The sequence below is a fragment of the Haemaphysalis longicornis genome, unplaced genomic scaffold (genome assembly GCF_048455015.1).
Source record: "Haemaphysalis longicornis isolate Haplotype H1 unplaced genomic scaffold, Haemaphysalis longicornis Haplotype H1 scaffold_5, whole genome shotgun sequence".
In the NCBI taxonomy this organism is placed as follows: Eukaryota; Metazoa; Arthropoda; class Arachnida; order Ixodida; family Ixodidae; genus Haemaphysalis; species Haemaphysalis longicornis.
In genome coordinates, this window is record NW_027526385.1 from 143,060,800 (window position 1) to 143,082,741 (window position 21,942).

Here is a 21,942-nt window from a genome sequence, read left to right on the forward strand (position 1 = left end):
CTGACGACCGCAAAATATCTCGCTCTCACAAGTGGCGCACCCGATCACGCCATACTTCAAGCCATTCTCAGGCGCTCACTCCCTCCTGAGGAGAAAAATGGATGGTTAGCTCACTCCGAGTGGTCAGTTTCTGGCCAGTTCAAAGCCGGCCTAGCCATGGGTGGGCCACGCCTGCTTCGCTTTGCCGAAGAGCAGGAAACTCGTAGAGAACGACAACGGTTATAGGCCCGTAAACGCGGGCGTGTTCGGCGAGCTTATCCGGAGTTTCCACAATTGCGCAGGGGCGATAAATGACACCGCTGAGAGGATCGGCCAGCAGGGGTTGAGCATTTGGATTGACGGAGCTTTCACGCGGATTGGTATAAGGTTTCAGAGGGCTCGACAAGTTTGTCCCGCAACCCTGTCTCTTGCACGAAACGGGTTGGAGAGTTTTGAAGCAAAGCTTTCTAGCTCTACCAGTTAACGGTTCTTTCGTGGCATGCGGGGCGCGGGGCAACAAACTCCCAATATGGCGGAGGCGGTGGCGGGGGGAGGGGGAGTGGAGGTTTTCACTCACGGATCACACTATAGATGGCGCAACGAATACACAGCGTTCCCCGCGCGGAAGTGCCTGCTCGCCGGCGGCGGCGTCCGCGCTACGCCTTTGTCGTGTGCTTGCGCGACGGTTGTTTTGGGCCTGTCTTGGGGCAGCTTCGCGTCCATTGCCCGCGGCCTTCTCATGGATTGATTAACTTGTTCGACAGCACCTGCAGGGTAACCCGCACCCGACGGAATTAAGTGGTCGTACGGCAGACATACGTTAAGGATTGCTTTGCAGGGCGGGAAAACAAAATGTACAAACTACATATAGACATCTGGCCACTAGAGAAACGCTACCTTTTTCACACTGCTTTCCACGACTGGGACTCTGTTTTCTGAATTGGGGAATACCAATTCGATTGTGTTTTAGGAGATATTACAAAAGGTGAAAGGAGCAAGTAGTTCTGATAAATAGCGATTATAAAAGTTCCCTCAGCTTTCTTGCAATTCTCAAACTTACTAAACTAACTAGGTTAAATCGGTATTAATTTGAATAACCAAGCTCACATGCCGAATTGTTTCGGTGTCTGCGCTTCTGTCGCGTGGTGGTGTAGCCCCAAGCTAGCACATCAGGATGGCTAGAATCCGCTGTCTCACTCTTCGAAAGACGCTCTTCTCCTTTTTCTTTCTCCAGACTCAAGGCCATAGCGGGGCCTTCCGCCGCTGTAGCCCGGCCATGGCCGACGCTGCTGCTGTTCTCGGGACACCGCCCCGCGAATTCCAGGTAACGCCTGGAAAAATCTCTGCTTTCCCTTTTTGTAGAGCCACGTGTGTGAATTCAAGTGACGTCTTATTGTCAATTGTTGTCGGTGTAGTTTAAAGCTTTGCTTTCGAACCAGCTTCACAGCGTGGGCTCGAGCCAATATTTATTTGTGCCACTGATTTGTGCAGCTCCCAATGCACCTGTTTGAAATATGGAGATGCAAAACTTTCGTTTGAAAGGGAGCTTTAAAGGCGTTTTGACCTCCATGAATGAACAAGCGCGATCGTACGGTTGGGTGGTCAACGTCATCTGTGCGAAGTAGAACTTTTTACGTGCAGCAGAAAGATCGCATTTTCTTAACAGGATTACCAGCACACGCCGACGGGTACACAGAAGGAAGAAACGACAGGACAAGGCGCTGAACTACAACTGATTTTTTATTCAGAAAAGAAAGACATATAAAACACCGCACATCCAATAGCATGACCAACACAACCTCACGTCAACAATTGTCTTCTCGCCTTCAGCATGTTACAAACGTTGCACCACAGAATCCTTTTGTTTTTAAGAGAGTGGAACAGAGGGCATGCTTATACAGTTATCTCTAAGCTGCCCAATTTCAAGCGCTTCGACAACCACCCGTGCGTGCTTATTCTTCTCTCTAGTGATGACTTCGCACTCACCGAACAACGGGGCGCAAGCACATTTACTACAGTGCGAAGCCAAATCCCCGGAAACAACAGTCTTTCTCACGAGGTTATTATGTTCGCTGTGCCTCTTGTTGACGTATCTACGCATCCGGCCAATATGTCTTGCCACAGTTTAAGGGGAGAGAGTAAAAAACGCCTTCGTTACACTGAACAAACTTCTCCCTGTGCTTCTTCAGGCAGCCCTCTTTTTCTCTGCCCCCGCAATTTACCATCGGACACAGCTTGGAAAGTTTGTTAGGGGCAGAGAAATTGACGTCAACGCCTGCGCGCATACCAACCTTCTTGAGATTTTGCGCAATCGTGTGCATGTATGGTACCACCACAAATTTTTCTTTCCTTGGTACTATAGCTGGGCACTCCTGGTCACCCGTGTGACGTCCTTCAACAACGCGAGAGCCACTGATGTCAGCAAATGATGCGGAAAGCCCGCTGTCACCAGGTGAGTAACGTGAGCACTGAAACTTTTTTCTGCCTGATGGTCACAGGATTTCAAAAAGGAATTTTTAGGCAGGACTTTTGGTGTAGTTTGAGGATGCATGTATGATGGTACCATACGTGCACAGGTGTAATTAGAGGATGTGCATGTATGGTGGTACCATACATGCACATACATAAATACGTGCTTTCATTGCTGCGGGCATAGGTCATTTTCTATGGGTGCTTTGCGAGGATCCCCGCCGGCTCGCTAGGTTCCTGCCTAGCCATTGCCTCAATAACCTGCTGGACGGGCTGGATTTGTGCTTGTTGGTAGTCGCCCTCAGTTGCTTCCTCGATCTGCGACCGTATACATCCCGAGTTAGCTTCGCTTGGACGTTAGGAGCAGTACGATAGCATGTCTTTGAATGTGGCCGTCTCCCTGCAGCACGCTATGCACTCATTGTGTGTGGTGTGTGATTCTCGGTGCATCCTGTGCAGTAAGTGTTGGGCTCGGAAAGCCCTATGCAGGGTGGCGGGAGGAGTCTGCGGACCAGCCGAGAGGCCTTGGTCAATTTGTTATAGCTGGTCATCCTGTCTTTGGCACTGAACCACAGCTGGCGTCCGTTGTCTTGGGCGCGGTTGGTTAGAGTTCGCATACGGGCATGTGCGGCTTCGCTCTGGTTGGAATTCTGCGACAAAGCGCCTGCGTCCGCCAAGAACCACTTGATTCAGAACCTCTGGTCGCGGTTTGCCTGTCGGATCAGAATTCGTGCCGCCATTGGGACAATTCTCCCTTTGGCCACTTCCTCACAGCCTGTCTGCAGTAGCTGAGGATCGTGTGGCCTTCTCAATCTTCGATGGCCAGGGCGATTGCTATTTCTTCTACTTCCCCAACTTGCTTGCTCGACGTGCTGGCGGACACCCATGTCGAAACTCCCTCACTACGACCACCGCCAAAGCCCATAATAAACGTTATTTTACGTCTATAACCAGTGCAGTCTTCTTATCGCCTTTGGTATAGTTTCGATATCATCATCACCAGCCTATGTACGCCCACTGCAGGGCAGAGGCCTCTCCCATTATTCTCCAATTACCTCGGTCCTGTGCCAACTGTGACCAATTTATCCCCGCAAACTTCTTGATTTCATCTGCCCATCTAACTTTCGGCCGCCCCCTGCAACGCTTGCCTTCTCTAGGGATCCACTCTGTTACCCTTAATGACCAGCGGTTATCTTGCCTTCGCATTACATGCCCTGCCCACGTCCATTTCTTCTTCTTAATTTCTACTAATATGTCTTCAACACCAGTTTGCTCCCTGACCCACTCCGCTCTCTTCTTGTCCCTTAATGTTACACCTAGCATTTTCCGCTCCACTCAATTTAAGTTGAACCCTCTTAGTGAGCCTCCAAGTTTCTTCCCCGTAGGTGAGTACCGGTAAGATGCAGCTGTCATACACTTTCTTCTTCAGCGACAATGGTAGGCTGATATTCATTATCTGAGAATGCCCGCCATATGCACCCCACCCCATTCTGATCCTTCTAATTATCTCTGCCTCATGGTTGGGATCTGGGGTCACAACTTGGCCTAAGTAGATATATTCGCTTACCACTTCCACTGCCTTGCCATTTATCTCAACCGCTGTGCTGTCCCGAGGTTATTGATCATTACTTTAGTTTTCTGCATATTAATTTTCAGGATCACGGTTCTACTCTGTTCGCCCAGTTCGGAAAGCATGCTTTGCAATTCATCGATATAAAAAGGGGAAATTTTGTAACCATACCAAAGGCGAAAACGAGGCTGCGCTGGCCCTCAGCGTCATATATCGTTTAATATAGGCGTTGGCGACGGTCGTGGTCAGGCACTTTTGATGTCGAACCTCTCCTCCCCCCCCTAAAAAAAAAGAAAGCATGGGCAATAGCTTTCACATGGCAAGCCGCCGCAGCGCCGTCACCTAATCTCACTGGTCCCGCCAGAGGCTATCAGCAGGCTGTGCTGCACGTATCGAAATCCACGCGTTCGCGCGTTGTTGCTAACAGTTTCGACCTCTGTACATGCAGTTACCAGAGAGCTGCAGGTTGGTGTGGTTGGAGAACGGCATCGTCTAGAAAACTGCATTATTGCGGTAGAGTGATGCATTGGCTGCATTTTTAAATAATCACTATTGTTTTTCGGATTGCTTTTTTATTATGGCTTTTGTCATGCTCCTGTGTTATTTCATTGCAGTTATTTTTCCTGTTATTATATTCTTATTTGCCATTTCTTTAACCTCATCTATTGTTTACTGTCGTTGTAATAGCCACCTCGCTAAGCTTTTTTCTCTTAAAAGAGTATTTACTGTGCGGAGTATGTGCAACAGTGAATAATATGTCATCACTAGTAAAATACAGTCCCTGTCATCAGATTACTACCACGTGACTAAAGACTTGGTACTGATATTGTCCTAAAAACAACGCGAAAAACACACGGTGTCAGGAAGTTCACAGGGCGCTTTCTTTATTTTTTTCTCATGAGAACTACTGCTGCTTTTCGGTGTTTCTTTGTGCGTGTTTTGCATGATGCTACCACACCAACTAGTTCACACGTCGTTACTACTACTCATCAGGTACGTGTATCCTGCAGTGAAGGCATATAATGTTATTAATACGTGCAGCTGGTTCACTGGCCTGGCTTCTGCGTGGACAACGGGCACCGATTGACTGACACTGCCCGGGGTTCTTTTATAGGAGTACACAGCATGAAAATGTTTGTATGTTTCACCAATACAGATATGGTAACGCCATGATAAAAATATGTAATCTCAGAAAGTGTAATGACTAAAGTAACCTTGCCATATGATATCATCAGGCTCTGCTTTTTTGCAGCTCCGTGTAATGCTATGCCATTGCATCTGTATTACGCAACCACAATAGTCAAGGGTGGACTTGCAAACCAAGCTCCCTGAACCCATACTCTGGAAATGAGCACATTGTCAGGTGTACAAACTGAACTCGGCGGTCATGGCTCTCTAAAACTGATGAGTGGCTTTTTGGGATAAAAGAGCATGCTGACACCCAAATGTTTCAGAAAGTGTGGTGTTTCTTGAACTACTACTAGTGCCACAAAGCTCTACCCATCTTGTAGGCTCTGTAGTATGCAAAAAGGCTTATCTTTATTTAAGCTGGACGCTACAGGCTCAATAACTTTGTTAATTGATTGTGTGGTTTAATGCGCAGTGTACACAGGCAATGAGGCGCGCTGTAAGGGAGGGCTCCGTATTAATTTTGACCACCTGGGGATAACGTGCGCCGGAATCTTGATAACACGTCCCTTATTGCTTTTCGGCTCTATCAGAAAACCGGCCGCCAAGGCCGATAATCGAACCTGTATCCTTGCGCTCAGCAGCAACTTAGCCACTGAGTGGCTTAGCCACTAAGTGGCTTAGCCACTTAGCCACTGAGCCACCATGGCAGGTCTGAATAACTTTGTGTTTAGCTGAAAGATAACGCAGTTCGTAGCTTTCTCAGCTTTTATTCAATGGCCAACAACCTGTGGTTGCTGAGAAATAAATAAATAAAGCTGGCATTTCTCTCCACCATTCCCCTCACATTATTTTGTGAAGTTTCAGACCAGGTAACAAAGCGCCGAGAGCGTGTCGAGCCCGACTGTACTCGATCGTCGCCATCTTCCTGAAAGCTTGTTCTCGTTGGCTATTACTTTTGTCCCTGCCAATCACAAATTGCTTTCTAACGCCATCTCAGTGTAGTGGCATATGATCGAAGCCGGCTACCAAACCTCCTACTTTATTGGTTGGGCATGACAATGCCGGCGAAGTTTTCTGAGGAACGCCCAGGCCATGCAAGAGCAGATGATCAAAATACACATGTCGTGGATCAAAGTAGTTGACGGCTGTCTCGTTTCAAGTTGAGTGCGCTAAGAATTCCTGCTTCTGTTCCTTGTTTCATATATATATGCAGTGGTGGTGTGTAGGTATGGTAGGCTCTCATGTTCACCTGTATGCATGCATCTTTCGAGTGCACTTGTATGCAAGCGAACCATTCAACAAAATAGAAACCGAAACAAAGCCTACCGCTTGGTCTGAGGCAACATATGTTATTGTGTTTACTAGCTGGGGTTTGTGCCTTTTAAAAATTTCCCACACATTTTTTTGCTCTAACTTGTGCCTACATCAGTTTTTGTTTCAAAAGAAATGTTTGACAAACTTCACCAAACTCTTTTCATCACTTCCGATTTGTGGTGTCACAAAGTGTAAAGCTAGAAAATGTATAAGTCAGCAGTACTTTTTTTATTTGTCTGGCATATTTGTATTCACAGCACTCTAAAATACTGATACAGGCCAAATTGCTGTTACATAATCGAATATAAATCAGTGGAACTTTGTCGTAAACACACAAGACCCTGAGAAAACACACGGCACACTGCTGACTCTCAACTGAATTTTTAATGCAGGAAACAGAGGTATACATCAAGTAAGCCGGAAGGGCATTGATAAGGGAATCACGGATGCCTGCGCAGAAACTATTTTTCATTGCACAATATGGTCACATTTCGCACGCAAACGCTGTGTTCTGTAGCTTCATCTATCGCCAAGGCTTCGATCATTTCACGTCCGAGCTTGTTTTTTTTTTCGATAACAGCAATCTCCTGGAGGTTTGCTTTACACGAGCAGACTCGAACGTGAAGGGCGAGGGGGCCGGATGGAGTTGTTTGAAGGGATGCAGCGTGCTCCCGGGCCCTGACCAGATAGAATGGTAATTTTAGTCTTATTGCACTCCTTGATTTGTGCACAGTCCACTGGTACCCTGTTCCCCTGTATCCCTCCCGCAGTTCTACAAAAGCTGTCAGAAAATGACATTTAAAAATCCAAATAAATTTGCATACTGTCATGCGAAGAATTCGCAAGGACAAAAACAAACGCCGGTTAAAGAAGACGACGAAAAGAAACTATGAAGCAGATGGCACGCGCAAGATGCTCCGCTAAGTTTATTGACACCAGATACGGCGCCGAGTGCTCGCGACCATGGCACGAGCTCGCGCCAGCCACCAGCCAATCGGGAGCGGCCAGCGACAGCGACCGGCGGGCAGAGGCAATCCCGAGAGAGAGACGAGGGAGAAGAGAGACTGAACTTGTGGAGCGTGACCGGGCTGCGCGGCGATCGGGCGACCGGACCCGTGCCGTGCCCCAGGAGGTCCTCCACCAGGGCAACCTTCAAGACATCTTCTCCACAAGCAGGTCGTCGCGCCGGGCATCGGTGACGAGAGCGGCGCTTCCAGAGAGCGGCGTTCCCCACGACGGTGAAGGGATCTCGGAGCGCGCTGTACTACCGCGGCCACGACACACTACCTGGACATTCCAAGGTTACTTCGACCGGTGTCGGTAATCACTACGTACCGTGTCCCATTCCTTAGTCTCCGGACTGTGACTCTTACGCTATTTGGACTTACTGCCGTTTTCTATACCTCATACTCGCAGCCCCGCATTGCATTTCGGTTGTACCTGTTCATTGTGTGCATTTTGTTGTGATTTAGGGGTATACAAATATAGTCTCGTCTAAAGAGTTTCTTCTAATTTATTGTTGTCACTCGAACCTGACAATAATTGGCGTCCGCGACAGGACGAGGCTAATTTGTTTGGCATACCCCTAAAAAACAAACTCATAATGGACACGGCAGAGTTATATGAACTAGGGAAGAGGTTAGGCTTGAGCGGCGACGAGCTTAAACAGTGGGTGCTCGAGGAGCAAAATAGCTGGCTCGAGGAAACAGTTCTAGAGCTCGAGGCGGCCAAAGAGCTAGCCGAGATCAAAAAAGAGATTGCCGCAAAACAGAAAGAAACTTTTAAGCTGCGGCTACGGCTCGCGGAGCTTGAGGCGACGCGAAAGGCGACCTGTCAATCTAAGTGTGGCGAGAAAAACTTTGAGCAAGTACGACATTTCTCACCACCGACTTCTAATGCAGAGGAGATTCTGCTGCCTTTAAATGGAGCATTAGAGGTCAACCAGGCATGCGAACCTGAAGTAATTACAAAATGTGAGACGGTGCCTCATGCTAAGCCAGACATCACAACCTCTGTAAAAGTGCGGGAAGCGACATCAAATTTTCCGGTTCGCGCGTCTACTGGGCTCGAGGTTGATGATGTCGTTAGAGCTAGTATGGAGGACATTCTGCCTCCGAAGCACCGCTCTGTAGTAAAAAAGACACCGACTAAAGACACAGATGTCAAAGGCCCCCCTACTTTAGTCCGACCAGACCGCGTAGTGTCCCAAATGAAGCCACAGCCACGTGAGCTAAGGAGGTGCTACTCCAGTCGGACTAAGGAGTGGAAATCGAAATCCAAGAGAAGCTACAGGACCGCACAGAGGGCTACATGTAAAGGCACCGGTAGCTTGCCAAGGTCTAAAACCACTAAACGAAATGTTGCTCGGCATGTGCCATGCTCACAGCCTGGCCGAGAGTTAGCGTGTGCGTGCGTAGTTTGTGATGTAACGGGAAAACCTTATGACTATGCTGCACGACGTGTATACGTTAGAGGCAGAGAGTGGCATCGGAGCCACTGTCGGAAAAGGAAAGAAATATCTGCCCGATTGCCTGTTTGGACGATTCTGGACTGGCTGTTCCACTTGGACCTGGCGTATATAGTATATATGAACTTGGTGTGTCGGTTTCTGATATACTTTGATCGGTTTTTTGTGCAGTTGTGCTTTTTCGCGGGGAGGTTTCAGGTGCAGTGCTGAGGACTAAATAGTGCGTGACAATTCATCTCAAGCACTATGTGTTCTGTGGCGTGGTAGGACTGCCAAAAGACATTTTTCGTGGAAAAATGCTTGAGTGGGGGGACATGTCATGCGAAGAATTCGCAAGGACAAAAACAAACGCCGGTTAAAGAAGACGACGAAAAGAAACTATGAAGCAGATGGCACGCGCAAGATGCTCCGCTAAGTTTATTGACACCAGACACGGCGCCGAGTGCTCGCGACCATGGCACGAGCTCGCGCCGGCCACCAGCCAATCGGGAGCGGCCAGCGACAGCGACCGGCGGGCAGAGGCAATCCCGAGAGGGAGACGAGGGAGAAGAGAGACTGAACTTGTGGAGCGTGACCGGGCTGCGCGGCGGTCGGGCGACCGGACCCGTGCCGTGCCCCAGGAGGTCCTCCACCAGGGCAACCTTCAAGACATCTTCTCCACAAGCAGGTCGTCGCGCCGGGCATCGGTGACGAGAGCGGCGCTTCCAGAGAGCGGCGTTCCCCACGACGGTGAAGGGATCTCGGAGCGCGCTGTACTACCGCGGCCACGACACACTACCTGGACATTCCAAGGTTACTTCGACCGGTGTCGGTAATCACTACGTACCGTGTCCCATTCCTTAGTCCCCGGACTGTGACTCTTACGCTATTTGGACTTACTGCCGTTTTCTATACCTCATACTCGCAGCCCCGCATTGCATTTCGGTTGTACCTGTTCATTGTGTGCATTTTGTTGTGATTTAGGGGTATACAAATATAGTCTCGTCTAAAGAGTTTCTTCTAATTTATTGTTGTCACTCGAACCTGACAATACATTCGTTTTACACTCCAACAAATTTTATATCTACAATCATAATGAAGAACTGCTTGCGTCCCCCAATTTTCCTCATCATAACCGTAAAAATAAACTCTTTTGATTTAAGACCAGTGTGCCTCCTTAAGGAAGCACACTGGCCTCAAACCGAAAGTGTTTTTTGTAGAGTTATGATGATAAAAATTGGAGGGCGTATGTAGTTGTTCTTGCTGATTGTGTATATAAGTTTGCTTTTGTGTAAAACGACTGCATTCAAATTTATTTGGATTTTTATATTCGAATTTTTGACAGCTTTTGTAAACAAACTTCTGGAGTGATGCAGATGAACAAGGTACCAGTGCATTGTGCACAAATCAAGGAGTGCAATAAGACTGACAGCATCATTATACCGGGTCTGTAGCAGAAGTTACGATCGTTTGAAATCTGGGCTTGGAAGGTAGGAACCAGAAAAACCGGTTTTGTCTTCCAAGCCCCAACTTCAAACGGCCGTATCTTCTGGTACAGACTAGATAAACTGATACTCTTAGTTTTATTGCACTCTTTCTTGTCTGCACAGTTCACTGGTACCTTGTTCAGCTGCATCACTCCAGAAATGTTGTTACAAAAGCTGTCAAAAAATCAAAGATAAAAATTCAAATAAATTTGAATGCTGTCGTTTTACACAAAAGCAAACTTTATATCCACAAAACTACGTATGGCCTTTAATTTTTATCATCAAAACTCTACAAATAAACATTTTTAGTTTAAGACCAGTGTGCCCCCTTAAACGGTACTTAATTCCCTTTGTTTAAGCATCTTGTTGTTTCCACTCATTTTCATTATAAACGATAAGTGAAAAAGTGCTGCATACCATTTCCTGATATTTTGACGGCCGTGGGAATAAACAGCATGCTGGATTCTATGCACAAAATAGCCAACAAAACCAGCTAGGCTTGGAAGGAACACTGAAATTTTGGCTTGAACTGTTGAATTTCTCCGGAAAATACGTCTGAAAATTCGTTTGCTTCCGGGCAAGCTCTGAGGGTATTACAAAACACAAATCTTCTGAATAAAACAAACTCGTATTTGGTCTTCATGGCCCCTTTAGGGCCTATTGGGTTCTCTTTGTTTCCCTCACAGTATATTCATAAATAACAATATACACAGAATGTGCTCGTAAATGTATTTGCATGGAAACAGAGTTTCATTATTCACTTCACTTAGACCATATGCAAAGGCAAAATTAAGTATCGATGCCAAAAAACACACTTGAACGTTGGCGGCGTACCTGTACGCAAGGTCAAGGCCATCAAGGCTCAGCCTCATCAGGGCAAACACAAGCTGTGTCTTCAAAGGCAGGATGATGTTCCGGCCCTCGTTCTCCGTTTCCTTCATCTGCCAGAACCGCAGCTTTTTGGCATCTGGTTCAAGTAGGGACAAAAACTGTCAAACCACTTTCTGGATGTGAAGCCAGTGTAGTAGCGCAGCTTCTTTTCGTCTTCTAAATGGGCTTCATACGTGATGTTGATCTTTTGTGCAGCTTCAGCCTTGCACCCCTTGACTTTCTTCTGCATAGAGAATAGCTCAAGCCGCAAGCACCTATTCTTTTGCTGAAGGTGGTCACATAGCTTTTTTGCTTCAGCGTGGTCCTGTTGAGAGCATTTTAGCTGGCGGTTCAGCTCTTCAGCATGCGCGTAAGGAGCTACAGATTTTCTACAATCTCAGTTATTATATTTCGTTCAGCAACTTTCTTGGCACGCTGGTCATAGCGTGACTCTTGGCTGCAGTAGGCATGGTTCATAAGTAGATGAGTGCTTTGCTGTGCGGCGTCCTCACTGTCACTGCTGCTACTAGTGATAGCAGAGGCTGAGCCATCTGGGTCGTGCTGGGGTGCCACAGTTGGATAGTTGGGAACTTCCGGCTGTCAGGTGAAAATGAAAAAATAAAGCCATGTCTTTCGGTGATTTTACAACACAGTGTGAAGCTGCAGGTGAGAATTTGTATACTGCCTTTTATATACCTATACACGAGTTTAAGTTTCCTCGGCATCATACCTTTTTTACGCAGTAGCACAACCCTTAAGTAGCCATTTCCTGCATTAAGCCATAACAAAATATTGATTGGTGCATGTGCAACAACGTAATGCTATTTCTCTGCATTGCTTCCGCTCATATTTTCTTCGTCCTTATCAGTGGTCGCCTCCTTTCCACCTTTTGGGGTCTCAGCGGGAAGATTACTCTGTTCATGTACGTCTTTTTTCTTCCTTCGAAGTGGGCACTGCATACTCGGTGTCCCGTGGTAGGGGTAAACTTGGGAACCTGAGCACAAAAAGTTCAGCATTATTGCATATGACACACTGAACATCACCGGGATGACTTTACTGTGTTTTTAGGTTTCATTTAAATGTCCAGTCTGTATGGTACCCCTTTGAGACAACAGTATCACTTCCTCTTGAAAAACGTACAAAGGGTTCCATATCAGTCAAGGGCAAATGACAAATGGAATTTTATTTTCAGCCTTACTCGACAACGCCACACACCCGTAAAATATACAGCTGTTTGTGCCACTCATCTACATAGCTGCAGCGAAATCGGCCGCGTGCATGCCCCAGATAACTATTTTGCGGAAAGCGCGAGATTACAGAGGCACCGTTTGCTTCGAGGGGGATCCGCGAAAGCTAATCGCCCTTTGGCACAACAGTTCCGGCTAAGTTGTTGCAAGCGTGTCGTGAAGTACGTTACGTCGTTTCTAAAAACGTAAGGTGTCGATGTACAGTAGAACTATTAGGAGAGCCTCGTCAATGAGCTTACGTTCCCATTTTGCGTGCGTGCTTGCCACTTGCCTTCTTAAAAAAACGCAATCCACGTACGCGGTGCAGCCCTTGCACAACATGGAAACCTAAAAGACCTCAGCACAAAAACTCGTAATAATAATAATAGTGCGCAGCGATAAAAAAAATTCGCCGCGTATCTGCTCCTTTCGTTGCAAATGCAGTCAAAAGACCATAGTCTTTATCGGCTTTTGCGAAGTAAATGCCTCCCTTCGCTTTCCCGCGCACCTCTCATGTTGTTCCTTTTGCGTCGCGCTCCTCCCAAGGTAAAGACGCAAAGGTTTGCTTCAATGATTTTAAATTTCCAGCGTTCCACAACTCCAAACCCGGTGTCTCGATGCGAACGCTGCCGTACGGCGAAGACGCGCGTTCGTCGAAGCGCCTTACTTCAACGTTTATAGAACCGCATTTCCCTACTCCACGTGCGTTGCAAGCAAAACATGGAACCTATCTAGTGGAACCTTGCCTAACTGTTGCCGGTTGATTTCTTAAAATGGCGCCAGAAGTTATTGTGGCGCGGGTGACCGCAGGCGACGGCGGAGTGAATTCTTTTTCTGCAGTTGATGAAGTATATAATTTCGCAAAAGTCAAGCATGTTTGATTTTTTTATATAGGAACACTGCAAATATCACTTCTGTATTGATTTGTTGTCTCATATTTGCTTAATGTCTTGTTCTTCTTCAACAATTTTGACAAGTATGAACATTACACCGGTCATAGACGGGTAGATTTAACTGTGACTATGTAAGACTATTCCGCAGGCATTGTTTTGCTTTGGCCGGATGGCTGAATCGAGTCACAGACGGACACACAGACATACAGACAGACAGACAGAAATACAGACAGACCAAACTTTCTCGGTTTAAGTAGCCCAAGAAAGACTAGTGTCTTTAAAAACCGCTAGAATAAAGAAGATGCGCTCCAAAATGATCGGCATGCACAACCAGGGTGTCGAACCGGAACCGGAACTGAACCGAAAACCGGAACCGAACCCGAATTTTCGCCCGGAACCGGAACTGAACCGAACCCGTATTTTTTCCGCCATTTTGGAACTGATCCCGAACCGGAACGAATCGAAGGAACCGTTCCGAACCGGTTCCGGGGCTTCAAAAGTGTAATTTCTATTTTTTTATTATGGTGGCCTATCTTGTGTCTAAAGGTATTTTTTCCACTCGCCTGACAGCGCCACCAAATATTACGCATATTGTGTAGTCGCGCAACCGATCAGTTTTCCTTCCTATTATAACCCTCAATATAATTTAAAGTTGTCCGTATATACTGTCAGTTTGTATTAGATACTGTTCATTTCCCCATTTTTATTTTAGCATTAAGAATAAGTTATGCTTGAACGTATATTCCGAGGCAGCATATCATGGCTTATTCATCGTTGTTCCCATGTGCTTGGTGTTTAAATATTGTGTAAAGCTTTCAATGTGTTATTAAGTCGAATGCATCCCTGCCCCCTTGTGAAGGCCTCCAAAGACATCATTAACTGCTGGAGTGTTGTATACGCTGGGCTAGTTGGTGCTTTTTCCTGATGGCTGAAGGAGCAAAAACACAAACAATTGTGTTGTCACTCTAGAATTCTTATGCACTGCTCTTAAAGCCTGCTCACAGAACATACCTTTCGGTAAAACAACGCATTGGTCCTCTTCACCCGTTAAAAAGCAATTTCAGGTCATTGTTTAGCGAGTAATCCACTATAACGTTCCAGTTAAAGCTTATTTCGGGCCTATAACTGTGGGCCGCACAACGGCATTCATTCACTCCCTGATGCGGCGCTGTTTATCACCCTCGGGAACATGAGGAGAGATGGCACAGGCCAATAAGCTAACCTCTTCCACTTTTTAAAAACGGCGCTCAAAGGCAAACTTTGGGCGTAACTGCAGAAGTTAGCGATGGGGCTCCGCGAGCTGCATGTCACCCAACGCGTGCACTTGTCCTTACGTTGTAGTAGATCTTTTCCTGGATGGGAGGGTATGCCGGACGATCTTCAGAAGCGCTTCCGGTACTTGGTCAGCGGATACAATAGGTACTTGAAAAGCGTAGCAGATCAACTAATTTTTAATGCGAAATTTTTTGCTTTTGGGCGAAAATACGCGTGTGTGCGCGTGCTTGTGTGGACATTTGATGGTATCAAATATAATGGCGGTCGGGCAGGCTCTCTGCTTCCCAGAGAAATCGCCTGTCCTGCCAAAAGGGTGCCCGCTTGTCAGCAAAATCACCTGTCTGCCTGCCTGCCCACCAGAAAGGAGATTTCAGCGAGGATACGTGATTTGGAAACGAGGGGCAGCCCTTTACCAGCCACCCAGGAGGGGGTGTGGGACGCAAAGCCTCACCATGGCGATACTCGATGGAATAAAAAAAAGATGGTAGACGGACGGACTGGCAATGGGTAGCCTGCAGGGAAGGTGCCCATTGCCAGAAGGTTCAGGTGAGCATCCCAGAAGGGGAAGGCGGAGGTGGCGTCGGCGGCACCAGGGCGCTGCCCACTGGCCAGGAGGCTACACGCCTGCCTGCCAGAAGACTGCGGCGAGGATGCTTTATTTGAAGACGAGGTGGTCGGTGAGCTGAGTGGAACACAAGGCGGTGCCGCGGCAGTTCTACGGAGTCATGTTCTTGATAGCAGCTTTTAAGCACCCGTTGATCTCGTTCTGCGTTGTCTCTCAGGGTCGGCCTCGTTGTTACGGAGACAACGGAGAGGCCACCGAAGCTAAAGCAAACATGAAAGTGGAGGATGGAAGTAATGCAAAAGTGTGAGCGCGAGGGCGGTATGCTGAAACCGCGCGAGACATGCTCCCCGGGGACGGCCCGCGCTACGAGAGAACGCCAGAGCTTAGCGCGAGCCGTCGTGCGTTTGCTGATGACGCGATCACTTACTGAAACGCAGGCGCTATACGCCGTCACCTAGAAGACGTCAGTTCGTGCTTCCCTCAACTTTCACATAAGGGTGTATCGTAATAGTCAGTCATTTTTTTTAATGCAGAGCATTTCAGTAACTCACGATGTCACCCGCGTTGTCCCGTCGTAGTCCGCACCGTCGTTGTCCGCACCCCTCCCCCTACACTATATAAAAGAAAATACTATCCGGCGCCTGGTTTCGATCCCTCGACCCTGCGGGCGGAACGCAATGTACATGGGGCTCTACCCACTGCGCCACAAAGCCGACACAGAATGGGACGCTACGAACGCGCCTTATATAGTTGACTTATTCAAATTACTGCTGACGAGCGCTCTCTTGTCAGCAGTTGCCACAAGTGCAACAACATTAACGTAACGCAAACTACTTAACGTCGTGCGCCCCCGGAAATGCTCTGCATTTGATCGTGCCCCTCGCGAGGGGGATGTTTCACTGCGTCGCTATTCGAACAGTTTGCCACGCTTTAGTTTCAGTTCTTTCTTTGCTGGGGTGCCGACGAGCGGCGCCACCTCCTCGCACTTCACCGCGGGAGGATCCGCGCCGGGGGCGAGAGATGGCACTGGCGTCTCCGCGGCCGCGTCTGCGGCCTCCGCGGGCACCGGTGCCGGCGCGGGGTCATCGCCCTTATTTAAAAGTTTAGTTCGCACGCCACGCAGGAACAATTTTTTTCCTCCACTTCCTCCTCCTCCTCAGGTGAGCAGGCAATCGCACTTTTGCATACGTCGTCTCGTTCGTCTGCGTGTCGTCGTGCATGCATGGGGCCTGTGTCCGGATCTTGTGCAGTTCAGGCGCTGTGGCAAAAGTGCGGCTAACTTTCGCCAGTTGTCTCAGAAAACTTTCTCGTTCTTCACGCAGCATCCTCCTCACAAACAGCGCGGCTTGCAAGTTCCTCTGCCGTTTGTCGTCGTAAGCAGCCTGAAGTATCGTTAACACATTCGTTCGTTTGGAGAGCTGGCGACGTTGCTCGTTGTCCACTAGAAGACGCGAGAATAAGTCGTTCTTACGGCCAGAGCAGGGCAGTCCTCGTATCGTCGTGCACTCACGAAGTGCTGTTTCTTCGTTGAACATAGGACCTAGCATTCCGTTAAAGTCAGCAGTGGGTCGACCACCGTTGACGTGTGCTCCGTCGGTGCCCCACGTCTGCGTGGCGCACTCTCGTAGTCGTGGTGCGGTTCGTCCGCGTTGTTTGTTCATGAAACTGTGGGTTTATGAGCCAAGAATAAAATTCAAATTGAAAAATATAAATGACCTAACTGAATTATTAAAAAGAAATTTGGGGACATAAAGTGTAATTCTTGCACATTCACACACACAAGCTTACTTAAGTGTCCCTGCGAGCCTTTTATATCGTTTTATTGTTTTAATCGTTGACCTTCAATGAAAAACATTTTCCAGTGGATTGTGCAGTTAAAGGAACTCGGCAAAACTCCCGGTAAACGCGTTCACTCTTTCCTTCGTGTCTGGAAGCACTGCGAAAGATCTAGGTATCGCAGCACGAAGCGGTGCTGCCTGCTTTACTGTTCGCAGCAGATACGCCTTTAATTTCTGCATTGCTTTTGTGGCTTTCTTTTAACAGCGGGGCTGCTTAAGCTTGAACCTGGTCCGGTGGCGTTCGCAAAAAAATACTAAGAACTAAATCTGCGCTGCACGTAGTTGGTGCACCACCGCCGAAAGGATTGTATAACGGTGAAGCCAGCTTTCGTGCCTGCTCGAGTGATAGCACAAGGGGCATATGCGTGTGCGCACCCTTTACTATATACCACTTTAAAGGTGAGAGTCTTTTTTGGGCTACTAAAACGCAAAAACAAATTGGCGCAGCTACACTAGTGGTGCAAGGCTGGAGAAACAGTGCAGCTGAAGGTCGACCTTGCTTCTTCCTCCAGGGATCCGCTGTCAGTGTTGGGGACCGACCGGAACGGCCTTGTAACAACCGGGTAAACTTGGCCTCACCCTTCAACGCTTAGCTTAGCCTAGCAAGAACATCCCGAAATCTAAAAAACTGACCGGAGCCCAGCAAAACATAGGAAAAGAGCACGATCCGGAAAAGCGAGGATGACCCTCAGCTCCGCTGTTTCTCCAGCCTTGTGCCAGTAGTGCAAGCTGCACCATTTTTAACAGCAAAGCTGTTGTTGCTGACTAAATGTGTGTGGCGTCATCAGAAAACACCCGGGTCATAGTTACTCCAGCCGCTTACCGCGCACGTGAGCAGGCGCTTTACGTGGAGAGCCTGACATCGTCCAGGCTTGCGCGAGGCGCTCGGAAAAAAATACTAAGAAAACAGTTCATGTCATGTGCGACCGCGCCTCTAGGGGATGCACAAGACAGCTGGCTCTACAGACGCATAGTTCGCGGACCCGGTTGTCACCGGTTCTAGCGTGTGTTGACGCGCTCCAGTTTCGAACACATGTGAAAGCGTGCGCACAAAGCGATCCTGGGCCGCCAGTCATGCGTGAGGAAGACGACGATGTAGATGGATTTGACGACGACTACTACTACCATTATGCATTATGTAAGAATACTAGAGGATATTTACAGTGGGTCCTACAGCTACCATCATCCTTCATATTGAGAGCAGTAAAATACCTATAAGGAAGGGCGTCAGGCAAGGAGACATGATCTCTCCGACGTTATTTACAGCATGTTTACAAGAAGTATTAAGAACATTGGATTGGGAACAGGTGGGCGTAAGGGTAATGAAGAATACCTCAGTAACCTAAGATTTGCTGATGACGTTGCTTTGTTAAGTAACTCGGGGGAGGAATTGCAAAGCATGCTTACCGCACTGGACAAACAGAGTAGGACCGTGGGCCTAAAAATTAGTGTGCAGAAAACTAAAGTAATGTTCAATAACCTCGGGACAGCCAAGCGGTTTGAGATAGGAGGCCAGGCCGGGAAATGGTAAGCGAATATATATACGTAGGGAAAGTTGACCCCGGATCCCAACCATGAGGCAGATATAATTAGAAGGATAAGAATGGGGTGGAGTGCATTCGGCAGGCATTCTTAGGTAATGAATGGCAGCCTGCTATTGTCCCTGAAGAAGAAGGTGTATGACAGCTGCATCCTACCGGTACTCACCTACAGGATAGAAACTTAGAGGCTCACTAAGAGGGTTCAACTTAAATTGAGGACGACTCAGCGCGCAATGGAACGGAAGATGATAGGCGCAATATTGAGGGACAAGAAGAGAGCAGAGAGGGCAGGGGGCAAACGCGTGTTAAGGACATATTAGTAGAAATTAAGACGAATAAATGGTCGTGGGCAGGGCATATATGGCGAAGGCAAGATAACCGTTGGTCATTAAGGGTAACAGAGTAGATCCCTAGAAAAGGCAAGCGTGGCAGGGGGCGGCAGAAGGTTAGATGGACAGATGAGATCAAGAAGTTTGCGAGGATAAATTGGTCGCAGTTAGCGTAGGACCGGGGTGATTGGAGAATAATGGGAGAGGCCTTTGTCCTGCAGTGGGCGTAGATAGGCTGGTGATGATGATGACTACTACCACAGAGAAACGCGACAACGGAACATGTAAATAAACAATTTCAAACCTACTGATACGTAGTGGTGTGTCCTTTAGTGCTTACATAGAAAGAAATCCTCCCGGCCTTTCGCGACTTATATAGTTCAAGTATCTCCACTTTTATTTCGTGCCTATCGAATGCGTTCATTGCTCCAGCTGAAGGAAAGCCGGCCAATATCCCCTCCACTGCTGTAGTGACGTTTTTCCGGCGGTCGAAGACGAGAAATAGAGAGAAATCTTTTTAGCAAGTATCCAAGTTGCCTAATAGTGAGGTGTTCTGCGAACCTCTAAAATCTTACTATTGCACGTGTTCGTTGAGTACGTTCCGGAAGCATTTGAAATTTCAAACAAAATTAAAAAGGTTGCTGGGTCTTTTTGAATCGCCAAAATGAGAACGTTTGCACAAAGAAAATTACAATATGAATTTGTTTTATTACGACGTTACAATGAAACGAAAACACAGCACTAAAAAAATCAAACACAAAAACACTCCTGCTTTTTTTTCTCCGAACTCGTTTGAACCGGTTCGAACTGGTTCGAACCGGAACAGAATGGTGCTCCGGAACCGAACCGCAACTGAACCCGAAAGGCTTGAACCGGAACCCGAACCGAACCCGAACAAATTCCGGTTCGACACCCTGTGCACAACCACGAGCGGCGGCTGGGCTATCCGGTAAGAGTATACGCAGGCAGAGTGAGCAAATATAATATTCTTTCGTATGTTAGGCTTCATGATTATACATTTACAGAAAATAAACCACCGCAGTACGCTTATTTAGTTTCAAAGAGGAACCATACATTTAATAAGATGTCTTACCTGCCGCCCCGTCCAGCTCTGTTGATACACTCAATCCACGTCTCCCGAAGCTTTAGCTCTTTAAAAAAGACGTAGAAACCCAAGGGTTTATCCCTTGTGCTGTTGTTCTAGCATCCAGGAACACAGCACGTAAATCCTCCCATCGTAAGACGGCTCTACATGATCGAAAAATCTCTTGGAAAGGGCACGCTCAGGCACTCCGGCTGGCTGGTGCCCCCAGACGACTACAAGTACCGGCATGCACCACGGCTGCCGCAGCAGTGGTGTCGTCGCGAAACTGGCCTGTGGTATTGGTCTAGTTCTTGTGCATGTTACTCGGAAACGGTTCAACCCGCACCTTCCGCCGTACGCGATCGAGGACGGGGCATTTCGATCCCTGTTCGTGATAACCGATGCCTGATTTGTACAGGATCTTTTTGTCCGCCTACGACATTCTTTACAACTGAGTGGCTCTTGGCGCTCGGGTGTCCTCGTCGAGCGTGTTCTGTATGCCCAGCTGAATGAAGCGGTTCGTGTTGATAGATCCGGGCAAACCGGGGGCTGTCGTGTAGCTTTCCGGATTAGTATGTCTAGCTTGTTTTTTGCTTTTCATCCACTTGGGGAACGCTGCCACGTACGCTATGTGGCAGAGCGCGAAGGAGTGAATACGTCTGGTGGGGTTCTCCTGCTTCATGCCCCCTCCTTGGTGGTGACGCGCTTGAGCAGTCTTGTCCCATTCCTCACCTTTCCTGTGATGCGGGTGACGGTGTCTCAGTTCCTGCCGGGCGCTTCGATTGTCATCCCCAGGACTGGGATCTTGCTAACCGTCGGTATTGTGTTACCGTCCCTGGTTAGGATTTCGGTATTTTCGCGTGCTCCCTGTGCTTCTTGATCCTGTGCGTTTTGATCGCTTGGTAGATCAGGAGTTCCTAATTGCTTGGGAAGCAACGCAGTCCCCTACCTTCAAGGCTTTCTTCGATAGCGTCACCGGCCGTCTGCAGTGTGGCTTCTATGTGGGCATCGCTGCCTCCGCCCACCCACAGCCTGATGTCGGCCGCGTTTATCTCGTGATTCAGCCATTCAAGCTCGCATAGTCTTTTGTCAACTTGTATCATGACGAGGTTGATAGCATGGGTGAGATGGGTGAATAGCATGGGTCTTGGGGGGTTCCCCGGCTACCTAATCTCTTCTCGTCCGTCTTCAGCTCGCCGGCTCTGAGCTCCGCCGTCTTGCCGCTGAGGAAGTCCTTCATATATAGGTACGACGTCTGGCCTAGGTTTAGATTGGATACCCGCGCCAAAATGTCCAACTCCGTGAACTTGTTGCAGGCGTTCTGTAGGAAGATCCCGAGGACAAAAGAAAGACGGAAACAAGCACTTCACTACTAATGTAGATAACAGCCGGGTGCGGCCTCTCACATGGCATTTTCTCTGCCCGGTGTGACTCTTTTTGAACAATGAGAAGCTTCATTGTTATATTTGTGTGAATCCTTTATCGATGTTTATATTTTCTTTCGCGGAAAGAATTTAAGAAACGCTCACCCCTCAATTTACAGTACACTCTTCGTTCGCTTTCATTAACAGGTAATTGTCATCAATTATCTTACAGGAAGACGTAGTTGGGGCACAGAAAGTTTTTGTCGTACGACTTCAAATCAAACGACCACTAATTACTGCAATTTCACTGAAAAAAACTTTCTTTAATTTTTAAAAATTAGTTTTGTCCTGACATCCAGCAACGTATGCGCAAGCCATGGCCCTTTCCTCTTTTATTTTATTCAGAAATTCCCTTTGAGGCAATTGCGATTAAGCGAAAAGCGAAATTGCCCCATAACAAATATTACCGTCCTCCGACAAAAGAATCCTGCTGCTTGCTTTTTTATTCGTCCTATACAACACATCCCCTAAATGTGTGGCCAGAGGACGAGGTTTAAATTA

General features: G+C 47.8%; 1 pseudogene; it reads right to left on the reverse strand.

The window, feature by feature from the left end:
- Window positions 1-11,149: 11,149 nt before the first annotated feature.
- LOC144139420 (uncharacterized) lies at window positions 11,150-20,169 on the reverse strand (annotated as a pseudogene).
- Between the last annotated feature and the right edge of the window lie 1,773 nt (window positions 20,170-21,942).